Source organism: Theropithecus gelada, chromosome 17 (assembly GCF_003255815.1).
Source record: "Theropithecus gelada isolate Dixy chromosome 17, Tgel_1.0, whole genome shotgun sequence".
NCBI classification, from domain to species: domain Eukaryota; kingdom Metazoa; phylum Chordata; class Mammalia; order Primates; family Cercopithecidae; genus Theropithecus; species Theropithecus gelada.
The window spans coordinates 6,457,243-6,469,960 of record NC_037685.1 but is presented as its reverse complement, the minus strand read 5'-3'; positions in this window follow the sequence as shown (position 1 = coordinate 6,469,960).

Here is a 12,718-nt window from a genome sequence, read left to right as displayed (position 1 = left end):
ACATTACATATTTTAAATATGTATATAATTTTTGAAAAATGCTTAGAAAAAATCCATTATTAAAAAATTAAGGAAAATAGAAAAATATTAAAAAGTACAAAATTGAAAAGATTATAATCTGACATAGGACTTCCTATCAGGAGTAATAGTGACAGAAAATAAATGCATCTTTTCTTCTACATCTTTAAGTCACTATAGTAACGGAAAAAAAATGCATCTTTTCTTCTACATCTAGCTAAACTACCATTACTGAGTTTTAAAAAAAAAAAAAAAAAAAAGGAAAGAAAAAAGAAAAGAAAATCAAAACAGTTTCACCAATAGTTTATGACTCCAGATGTTTGCTAGAAACATTGAATGACAAACTTAAACAATAAGATATGTAAACACAAAAAGTGAAGAGAAAAAAACAATAATGAGGAAAAACATAAATAAAACATGTCAATAAATCATCAAGTATGAAAAGATTACAAAGTAAGCATTTTTGCTTGTTTTAAAACAAGGTAGAAATTTTACAAAATCAAAACTTCGCAGATGGTTAGAGAATATTTAGACAAATTTCATAATGTGTTTACCTCAGTAACTTGGATGGGTTAGAAATACATAAAAGAGTAAGTAAACTTGTTAAAATTGTAGGCAAACTTACTTAAAGAATATACCTAGAGTACATAACTTTCCAACACAGCAAAAATAAAAGGAGAAAAAAAAAATGTTTAATTCAAGAGGAGGCAAAAGAAAAAAGTCATTGGTAGTATTTTGCTGTTTTGGAAACTGAATAAAAACTGAGTAACATTTTTATCAAATCATTAAGGGTGTCACTCCATCAATTATGAAAGACATATTGGAGGAATTTCTAATAGCATGACAATCTGAAATCAAAAACATATTCATAAGCTAAAGTGAGCATTAAAATTAATAATTCATTAAGGGAAAATGATAAAGTTTAAACTCCTAACTTTAAGTTGCAAATACTTTTGTGATAAGCAATTTGCAATATAAGTTACGTTCAAAGATGATTTATAACATGTAGTTAGCCCTTATAATCTCTCAAGAGCTAGACCAAGCACTTCATATATTATACATGAGCTAATTTAATCCTCACAGCGACCCAACAAGGTATAAAACTGTTAAATGAAGAAACCAAGAATCATTCCTAGGCAGATTCATTCTAAACTTTGCAGTCTCGACCACAACGCTCCACTACTTTAAATATTATTCTCTCATTAGTTGTCAGGCTCCAGTATCTTCGTGCCTTCACTCTCAATCACTTTTCTGTCCTTTATTGTATGGTGTCATTTTGCGTTATAAAGTGTGCTGATCAAAGAGGTTGTGGTGGATTGATTTGTCACTTTTTTTGGCTTCCCTGCCACAGTAGGTGACATCTATTTCCTTTCACTTTCTTTTTTTTTTCCCCCAAATTTATTAATGTATTTATTTATTTTAAATTGACATACAAAATCGCATGGATTTGTCACAAACAACATAATGTTGTAAATTGGATATACCTGTGGATAAGTTAAATCTAGCTAATTAACAAATGCATCACTTCACATCATTATCATTTTGTGGTGAGAGCACTTAATAGGTATACTCAACATTTTTCAAAATTGCAATATGTTGTCATTAACTATAGTCACCACGCTATACAATAAATCTATTCCCTTTCCTTTTGAATCTTGGATGGCATTCTTTAACCAATAGGATATGCCCTTTTAGAATCCTGGTACCATTATTCTGCAAATAAGCATAGTTTAGCCTCCTTGAAGATGATACATAACATGAAGAGAGACACTGCACAAAGAATGTCCAGACACTCCAGCAAAGGCCCAGACATGTAATTGAGGCCATCTAGGATCATCCCGTCTCAGATAGCTGTATAAGGTACTACAGGCAAGACCTGCAAAATAGTTACACAATTGAGAGTCCAAACTGACAACTGTTAGAAATATGAGCAAATAAATGGTGGTCCTTTGAAGCTAGTAAATTTTGGAGTGGCTTGATAAGCAGAAAATTGTCCCTGAAACTGGGGTTAATAAGCCTTCTGTCTTTAGACTAGTCAGACACATTTTGAATATGAGTCTATTTCTGAACTCCCTAACTTCAAAACATCTTTGACAAAATACACCTTTTTTTTTTTCTTTCTTTTTTTGAGACAGAGTCTTGCTCTCTCGCCCAGACTGGAGTGCAGTGGCGCCATTTCCGCTCACTGCAAGCTCCGCCTCCCAGGTTCAAGCGATTCTCCTACCTCAGCCTTCCGAGTAGCTGGGACAACAGGCGAGAGCCACCACGCCCGGGTAATTTTTTTTTTTTTTTTTTTTTTTTTTGTATTTTTAATGGAGACAGGGTTTCACTGTTAGCCAGGATGATCTCTATCTCCTGACCTCGTGATCCGCCCGCCTTGGCCTCCCAAAGTGCTGGGATTAGAGGCATGAGCCCCGGCCGACAAAATACATGTTAAGACAAATAACCATAATAATAATGGTAGAGGAAAATAACATCTCTGGACCCTAAACTCACTAAGCCAAAAGGAAGAGTCAAATTTGGGAAGTGAATCAGGCTAAAGAGCCTCTGATTTATGTTCCTACAAAGATAAAGACCACATACTACCCTAGGAATCCACTCTCACAACTTGCTCATGAGGAAATGTCTTGTAGACCCCAAGATCTTTACCATAAAACAGTTCTGTTGAATTTCACCCTTGCAATGTGAATCAACAGCTTATCTTTACAGGTACAAGACAAGATGTGCCCAGAAGTCATCCCTCTACCCACCTGAGACAAATGTATATTAATGTAGATTCACTGAGCTAACCAGACAAACACATAATAGACTATTCCTCTACCCCATCATTTCACATGTGAAACATGTGAATTCGTAAACGCTGATCAAAGCTTCCAAAGAATGAAAACCCTTGCCCCTTTTTATGTACTCTCCCTGCTTTTTTTTTTCCCTCTTTCCTCTGCTACCTGCTCTTTTTCCCTTAAATATTGAAAATATTTAAGTCCCCACACCCTCTTTGGAAAAAACGTAGATCACAGATATTCCTGTGGTTTTGTGTTTCTTTTACCTGTGTGTATCCTCAGCCTTGGCCACATAAACCTCCACATTCATCGAGACCTGTCACAGATACTTTTTGGTTTACAATGACATATTCAGATACTACATGCAAATAAAAAGACAACGGATGCTGAAAACTATTATGTTAGACTCAGAAAGTCCTGTAAATATGATCCAAGACTACTGCCTTCAGAGATAAATGTGGAATGATGTCTCATTTATGTTCTACAAGGTTAGGATTGCATGTCATTGTCGGAATTATTTATTATGAAATTTTGACTGGTAGATTCCAGCTGCAATGGAAAGCATGTGCCTTGACATATATTGCTTGATGGGCTGCTTGACAAGCAGGGTTTAAGACAGGAAACAAATGGCAGGGATACGTTTAATGAATTAAAATGGACAAAACCATCATCAACTTTGTATTTTATAGTGAGGTGGAACTGTGCAGTGAAGCCAGCAAATTGTGCTTGAGATGGAACTTTACCTCCCAAAGCAACTCCAGGTCAGTGTACTGTATTGCCTATTATGAGTCATTCAATGGAAGTAAAATAGGTTGAAGACATAACATTTCTTGTGAATGTTGGATCAATGATTGTGTAGCAGGCAGATTAATGGCAGAAGTAGAATTGGCACAATGACCTCTATTCGATATAGCAAAAGATTTATGAGGTGAGAGACAACAGAGGGAGAAAGGAACTGATAAGTATTTGATCCCTAGGTGATTGCCAATCCATCTGTGGTCTGAGATGGTGAAAATATTGCCCACATGTGATCAGGAATTTGTCTTTTTAATGCAAGTTATATAAGATAAATTTGACTGCAATTGAGTAGAAATAAAAAAGTGAAAATCTCCCCTCCCCCAAAATACAGTGATTGCTGTTGACTGCATTGGAAAAGTGAAACCATTAACTAGACACTGAGTAATTAATTTAAGATTGGTATTTGAAAAAAAAAATTCATTTTTACCAACATCTGGTGATGGATATATTGTTTAATTGTGGTAATAATTTCATAATGTATATGTCTTTGAATATATATAATTTTAAGTCAATTATATTACAATAAAGCTGAAAAGGTTTTCATATCAATATTTCAGTACTCTTTGGAATAATTTCAAAGAAAATTAAGGTTAATCTGCTAGTTTGATGCTTAGGTATTAAAGAATAAAAAAGCCATTTGGAATGAGTACCTAGTTAAAATTAGCTGTGGTTTTGGCATTCGATTCATTAATGGCAATAATGTAGCACATCTGCCCCCCTTTAAGGTGGTAAAAGCCAGAGTTAGGGGAAAAATGATAATTGTCTTCTTCCCTTTTTATGTTAAAATGGAACAAGCCCATTGAACAATTCAAGTGCTAAAGGGAGTAACTCCATTGGGTTGGTTATATAATAATCAGAATAGAGCTATTCCCAATGATGTGCTGCTTCTTCAAACAATGATGGAAACAATAATTCAAGGAAACTTCAATCTTTCATTTCGGGGGACAAAAGAACATTATAATTCAGTAGTAGAATAGCATCCTCAATTATCTGTGATGGAGTTTAAGTAAGTGCAAAAAGTTAGAGCAATTTGAAAAACAACAAAGACAAAGGGAAACTCGGAGCCTAAGGGCAATGTTGGGGATAAAAAGATTAAGTCAGTTGAGATTGTTCTGTTATATATTAAATAGGGTGGGGAGGGATTAAAGTGGAAAATATAGATGAGTGCCCACAAAGCATCTACTTTACAAATCATCTCCCTTAAAGGATTTTTGACACATTCAATCTGTCTTTTCTGGGATGAATTTAAAGTAGATAAACTGAAAGAAGGACTAAATGTGAGAGCTGAAACATGTTGCAGAATTTCATCTAATCTATGATGTATAATTTAGTCCAGGAATTCCTAACTGAAACTTCCAGCATGAACATCAAGTCTCTGTGAAACTTTTAGGTAAAATATAAGGGAATATGGAGCCATTCTTCTTTGGCTCATTGGATAAAGGTCCCCAATACCATAGCATCTCTGCCAGTGACAGTGAAAAGAAACTGCAGGGATTTCAGTAGAATTGGATGGTTAGAGAGATGCTTTCTTGAAAGGCATTCAGTTAAAAATGAAGTTACAGATTGAAATGCTAGAAAATACAACGTATTCACCTCAATCCATATTAGCAATGATTGTGACATAAGTGGTAAACATTGCTGTTATCTCCTTCAGGTCAAATTTCAGCCAAGTCTGTCCTCTGCCAGAATAAATCGAACATACAAAGTGAAACTTCCTCAGCCTTATTTAGTGATATATAGAATTCCCTAAGGGCAGCAGAAAATTTCGACTTTGACTTAAAGTGATAGAAGTAGGGATAATAATATCAATGCACCTATTTTATAACAGCCTGAAATTGTTAAGCAAATTTTGGAGTCTGATGGGAGACTAACAGTGAATGAATGATATAGTACACTTTATAAGGGCTGTAGTACCTGATGCACTATCCAAAAGATGCAGCAGACAAAGAACAGTGAAAAGGTGGTTGTTTGGGCTACTGCCTTGTTTTTGTACCTACAGCATAAGAAAGTAAAGCTCAGTTCATCTTTAGGTGGGTACAAAGTCAACGTATTTTTACTATAATTGCTAGAGTAGGCAAATAGTTAGACATGAACAGGAGAGGGAGTCCCTGAGAAAAGGAGGTCTGGAAAATTTCACACCCCAGAGACCACCCAAAACATTCATTCTAGATATAAGCAGAGAGGAAGATAAATGCCTATGCAGAAAGGAATGATCCAAAACACCCCTTAAGAAGCTCAGTAACTCCTCACTTCACAGTTAACCTGTCAGAATGCATCTAGCTACATGCTGATAAGAGAGAAAGGAGGGCCAAGGAGCAATTCCTAAGAGAAACAGGCAGAGTAAGTACAGATTTAACTACAATACATCCTTCCTGGGGTGGCAGTAACGAGCACAGCTGCCGGTAGGTAGAATTTGTAGCCAACCCTGGGCCCATACTTGTGCACCCACTGACAGTAAGGGAGAATCCCACAAACCTATGGGTGGGAACTAGCTGGGGAAAAAGGTGGAGATTTAAGGCACAAGTGGGAAATTAGACAAAGACAAAGGCGGAGACTTGAGACAGAGGCAGGAGCTTAAAGCAAGAGTCTCACATAGTAAAAACCACAATGGAGAACTCTTGGGACTGCTGACTCCTTCTCTTTTAAGCTGTCTGCTCTGCCTTGTCTTTCAGAGTGTTCTGTCTCTTTTGCGATGCAACCCTTGCTGCTACTGCTGCTATTTACCAGCTGGACCAGCCTGCTCCTCTCATGGAGTGTATGTCCTTCAATCAAATCTCTGCTCTTTATTTTCCTTCAGTAAACTCCCTGCGATTGACTTTTCTTCAATAAATTATCTGCTCTCTTTGCTAAATTTGTCTCTTGACTGAATTCTCTCTCCCAAGAAGGACAAGAACCAAGGACTTCTGCACTTCCCAGTAACACAATGTCAAAGGTATTTAAGTTGCACCATGGGCTGCTGTAATTTTATGAGGAGAGTTTAGAGCATGATACTGGTGAAGAACAGGCTGAATCATTGTGTAGTTGGCACTAAACAGTAGAAGAATTGGAAAAGGAAACAAACTTGACAAAAAAAGAAAAAAACTTGACAAAAAAAGAAAACTTGACAAAACAGCTACTTCTGAGTCTTATAGAGAATTCTTGATAGGTAAACATTTCAAAAATTCAGGAATTTGCCAAGAATCCTATGAAATTTTGAGAATCATTTTGCCTGGTACCTCAAAAACTCTTTCCAAAAATAGAGATAAACTACTGTTTCTGAAGAATCTGAATATGAAGAAGACAGTTCAACATCTAGTGGTTGTTTTTCACTCTAGATTACACAACTTCCTAATTTTTGCAATCTCATTGCCCACTTAAAATAGGTACAGTGAAAGGAGGACTAAGTGACTAGGAAGAAGACAATTCAAATGAGGAACTAAATAGAGTTTCACAACATGAGATATAAAAAGTGCTGCACCACTGAGGCCATGAGATCCAAATGAGCATATGATATTAGACATTCTATAAATTTGTCCACCATACTCCTCGGGCTTTTTAATAGAAGTCAGATCTTGGCTCCATAATCCTCTGCTACAGGTTACTAAGGATATACATCTGGGAGCTACCAAACGCTTCTTCTCCTTTCTATAAAAACAATTGATTTGATGTTAGGCTCTAGTGGAAACAGCAATCATCACTAATGGAATACAGGATACACTAGTGACTTTGCTTTTTAAATTATGTTGCATGGGATTTGAAGATGGGAAAAGGTTAGAAAATCTCAGAAAAAGGACATATGAAGACAAGGACACTATGAGCCTATGATGAAAATAATGGTTAGTCTAAGGAAAAGGCTTCCCAATAATTAATGTATCAAGTAAAAGTGTGTGTGTTGGGGTGTGTGTGTGTGTGTATGTGTGTGTGCATGTCTACTGTATACACATAGACATAATGAAGTGGTACCTCAGGAGGGAAATCACATGATTTGACTACCATTTACCTAATAATCAACCAAACCAAGGACCTTCAAACTCCCATATCCTATTGCAGAATAACCTGGTCATATAACTCTCATCTTGATCAAACAATGCTGGAAGCATGGTGTATGGCAGGGTGTGTAGCACTTCTCAGAAAATTTGGGATTTTAGCAATTCATCTAGCAAAGGAAAAAAGTCATGGAAAAAGCAGAAAAAGTAGTACAAGAGGCTGAATTACTTGCAGTAGTACATTTTGTTTTATGGCAAAACTATTCTGAGTGGTGTGTGGGTTTTTACAGCTTCTTGGGCAGTACTGATAGCCACCTGTATGATTAATTAACAAGGTGATAGACAATTGGAAAATTAAAAATGCCTGAATGTGGAGTTCCCTAATTTTGGAAGGACGTCTGGAGCCTCAGAGAATAAAGACAGGATAGGATGTGTTGGATGTTCCTTAAAAAATCTAGCAGGAATTTCTAAAGAGAGTGAAATGTGACATTTCAAACAATATTTGAATTTGCAAAGTAAGTATAAGAAATGGGTTGTCATAGGGGCTACCAGACTATACCACTGGGCTGAATGAAGACGTATTTCCTTATTTTTATTGTGCCAATAGTTGCCTACGACTCTTCAGAATAATACAAGACTTAAGGGTGGGGGAGACACTTGTCATGGAATTAATTTCACAGGGATAGAGCACAGCCCATGATTATTAGGTGGATCAATTAGACCATTACCTATAGCCTCAAGAGGATTTTTAAGGATTTGATAGACATTGGTACATTCTCCACTTTTCTATTAAAATTCTCATTACTGAAGCAATGGTTGAGAAAGTTTTAGAAGAATAAGGATAATGTGGACTATTTCAATTTAGAACACCTATATATATTTTATCAGCTTAGCAGACCTACTTCCCAGTGACTGAGATATGGTTATGGGCTAAAAGTACCATATTGTTTGGCTATGTTTCATTCTCACTCTCAAAGTAGTGGTTTGAGAGGAACTTGGAAGGAGCAATAAAAACATTTGCTAAAAAATGAAAAAAAGGAATAGAGAGCTTGCCTGTATGATTTGACAACTGGGTTTAAGACTTGAGAGGATATAAATTAGAATCTTTGGCAGTGCAGAAGTGAGAATGAATGTGTAGGGCCTTATGTCATAATAAAACTCCTTGTCTTTATCATTTGGCAAGTTGTTTCTGTTTTATTGTAGGATCCCATAGTACCAGCACCTTGCCTTAATTGGTTGGCTACTATCAAGAAAGACATTTTGGCACAGGTCATTTTCTCTAAGCCTTTAAACCTTGTAGTACGTATTCCAAAGGAATTCATGGGTTGAAAAGACTTTCTGTGGGCCTGCATTGTTTGGTCAGAAGAATAGCTGTTGCTCAGAAATCCAAGAATGAGGATGAATGCAAGAGAAGACATCAGTGTAGATATTCCTTTTGCTAGTTCTATGATTGAGCACTGTACTTGAACCCCTCAGTGCAATCTAGGTAGAAAGAGTCAAGAGATGACTAAAAATAGAGAACATTGTAGTTTAAAGGAAAGGAACCTGGAAATGAGTGATAATACCAGGAAAGCTGCTAATGTTTTGTTCCCTCAAGATTGTACCAATACAAGAGAATGATCAAAGTTTGTTGTGTTCCCTGGGGAAGGTCAGTGATCTTGTTTCTTTTTGAGACATGTCATCTGGACTGAAGATGATGTAGGAACTTTACTAAAAATTATTTCTGGTTATTCTGGATGTGATGTAGCACTCTCTAATGGCCTTACTGAATTTTGGTCACTGGAACCTTCTTTTGTTTAAATGTTTATAGATTATGTTCACTAATCCATTTTTCATGCTTAAATCTGAAGACATTATCTTTGAACTGCACAGATTTATGATTATACAATAATTGATCTCAGGTATACATGTGATCTGTGCACCAGCATGACACAATTTTGAAGCACTTGCCTGCATATGAGGGATTTTGAATTGCGCAGCTTGCCTGATATGCCAGAGACTGCTTTGCTGTTTCAAATATAATAAATGTGAATGCGCATGAACTTAATAACAGGATTTGAAACATAATAGGGAAGATAATGGGTTGATCATAATGAGAGGGACTAATATAGGCATAATACAGAGTACACTCTTACTGATGTTCTCTTATAGAACTCCAAAAAAACTGTAATTATGCAGTTCTTATGACACACATAGACTGAGTAGGTTTTAGGAGTGGAATGTACACAATTAATGACTTACTAATAAATAACAATGGGGGATGCAAATACAATTTTTCTACACTATACTTATACTCAATTGTAGGAATGGCAAGTGTAGTGGCAAAGTCGACACCGACCCCAGTGATCTTGTAGGGGTTCAGGAACCATTGATTTGTAGCTATGTGTTCTGAGCCAAACAGAAAAAACATTTTTAGAAGTATTACACAATGTTGAAAAGTACATAACATATTACAATACAGAAATTTTAGAAGGATTACTTTGGCAAGAAACTAGTCAAATCCGGCAATACTTGGAAAGATGATAAACAGTAAGTGTTTAGAGAAAATCTATCCATAAAATAATAAGGCAATTTTACTGAGTGACACTTAGCCTTTTGTGTTGCTATAAGTAAATATTTGAGTTTGTCAATTTATAAAGAAAAGAGGATTATTTGGCTGATAATTCTGCAGGATTTCCAAGAAGAATGGCACTACTCTCATTGGCTTCTAGTGAGAGTCTCAGGCTGCTTTCACTCATGGTGGAAAGCAAAGGAAAGCTGTCATGTGCAGAGATCACATGGTGAGTAAGAAAGCAAGAGACAGAAACAAGGAAGGTGCTAGACTCTTAAACAACCAGCTCTGGCAGGAAGTAATGACTACTAGAGTGAGAACTCACTCACACTCACCCTCTACAAGGTCATTAATCTATTCACTAGGAAACTTCGTCATGACTCAAACACCTCCCATTAGGACCCACCTTCAACATTGGGGTCAAATTTCAACATGAGAAATTTTTATGCTCTGCTTTTTTTCTAATAATACATTCCACCTTTAGATTATTCCTTTGCTCCCACATCTGAGTTAGGTTGTTAGAAGCAACCATACCACACCTTAAATGCTTTGCTGCTTAGAAATTTGTTCTGCCAGATACCCTAGGTCATCACTCTTAAGGCTGGTATTTAACAAAGCCTTAAGGTATGAACAAAATGCAGCCAAGTTATTTGCTATGGCATAATATGGGTAGCCTTGACTCCATTTCTCAGTAAGTCCTTCATTTTTATCTGAGACCTCATTAGCATGGGCCTTACCATCTGTCAACATTTTGGTCACACCCACTTAATCTCTAAGAAGTTCTAATCTTTCTTTCAATTTCCTGTCTTCCTCTGAGCCCCCAAAGTCTTCTAACCTCTGTCCACTATCCAGTTTCAAAATGATTTTAACATTTTCAGGTATCCTTATATGAACACCTCATTTCTCAGTATCAGTTTTCCATACTAGTCCACTATTTGTATTGCTAATTACTTACAAGTTTTTTTTTTTTTTTTTTTTTTTTATATTTTTTTTTTTTTTTTTGTCTTTTTGGTTTTCAAAAAAAAAAAAAAAAAAAAAAAGCCGGGCGCGGTGGCTCAAGCCTGTAATCCCAGCACTTTGGGAGGCCGAGGCGGGTGGATCACGAGGTCAGGAGATCGAGACTATCCTGGCTAACATGGTGAAACCCCGTCTCTACTAAAAATACAAAAAATTAGCCGGGTGTGGTGGCGGGCGCCTGTAGTCCCAGCTACTTGGGAGGCTGAGGCGGGAGAATGGCGTGAACCCGGGAGGTGGAGCTTGCAGTGAGCTGAGATCACGCCACTGCACTCCAGCCTGGGAGACACAGCGAGACTCCGTCTCAAAAAAAAAAAAAACAAACAAAAAAAACAAACAAAAAAAAACATAGCATGAACATCTGCCTCTGTTGAGGGCCTTGGGCTACCTCCACTCGAGTGGAATGTGGTGGGGACCTGGCATGTGCAGATTTCACATGGGGAATAAGGAAGCAAAAAGAGAGCAAGCCTGAATGTGCCAGGATCCTTTTAACAACCCGCTCTTGTGGGAACTAATAGAGTTTCCACAAAAGAATTTACTCCGATAAATTACTCAGTCATCCTGCCCCTCCAGGGAGGGAATTACCCTCTTCATGAGTCATCTACCTCTGTGACCCAAACACCTTCCATTATGCCTGACCTCCAACACTGGGGATTAAATTTCAGCATGAGATTTGAAAGGGACAACCAACCAAACTATAGCACCCAGGATGAGCTGTCATCTTATATGTTGACAACCATGGAATTAAGTATGTTGTGAAGCCATTAACTGGAATCCATGCTAGAGGGGCTCACACCAGTTCAAGCTGTGAAGGATGTCACCAGAGAAGAATTAATTAAGAAAGACTTTCTGTTAAGACAATTGGTGGGTGGGAACCAGGCAAAATATAATAAGCAACATCTCATCCCAGTGGGAAGTAGGTGTACCACGGAACACAGTGATGATTAAAATACAATATTTCTCAAAGCTGATTTGTTTTGTAGCTGGATATGACTGAGCTGTAAACTTCACAGACCCCCAATTAATGGGCAGTGACTTGTAATAACTACTTGTCTTACTTAACATAATATAAATTAGACAACATTGGCATATTGTTAATATTGTATATCAATCATTGTTTTAATAACACATCTACTGATTAATTGGTGTAATAAAGGATTTGTGGTTGTTAGAAAAAAGTAGGGAGAAAAGGAAATGCTCTAATGAGAAACTACAGAATGAAAAGTTAATTGGAAAAACCGATTTGCAATTCCTAATTGTTGTAGCTCTCATGAAAACTGACTTAAGGGGAAATGAATTGGCTGGGTGCGGTGGGTCATGCCTTGTAATCCCAGCACTTTGGGAGGCCGAGGTGGGCCTATCACGAGGTCAGGAGATCGAGACCATCCTGGTTAACACGGTGAAACCCCGTCTCTACTAAAAAATACAAAAAACTAGCCGGGCGAAGTGGCGGTTGCCTGTAGTCCCAGCTACTCGGGAGGCTGAGGCAGGAGAATGGCGTGAACCCGAGAGGAGGAGCTTGCAGTGAGCTGAGATCCGGCCACTGCACTCCAGCCTGGGTGACAGAGCGAGACTCCGTCTCAAAAAAAAAA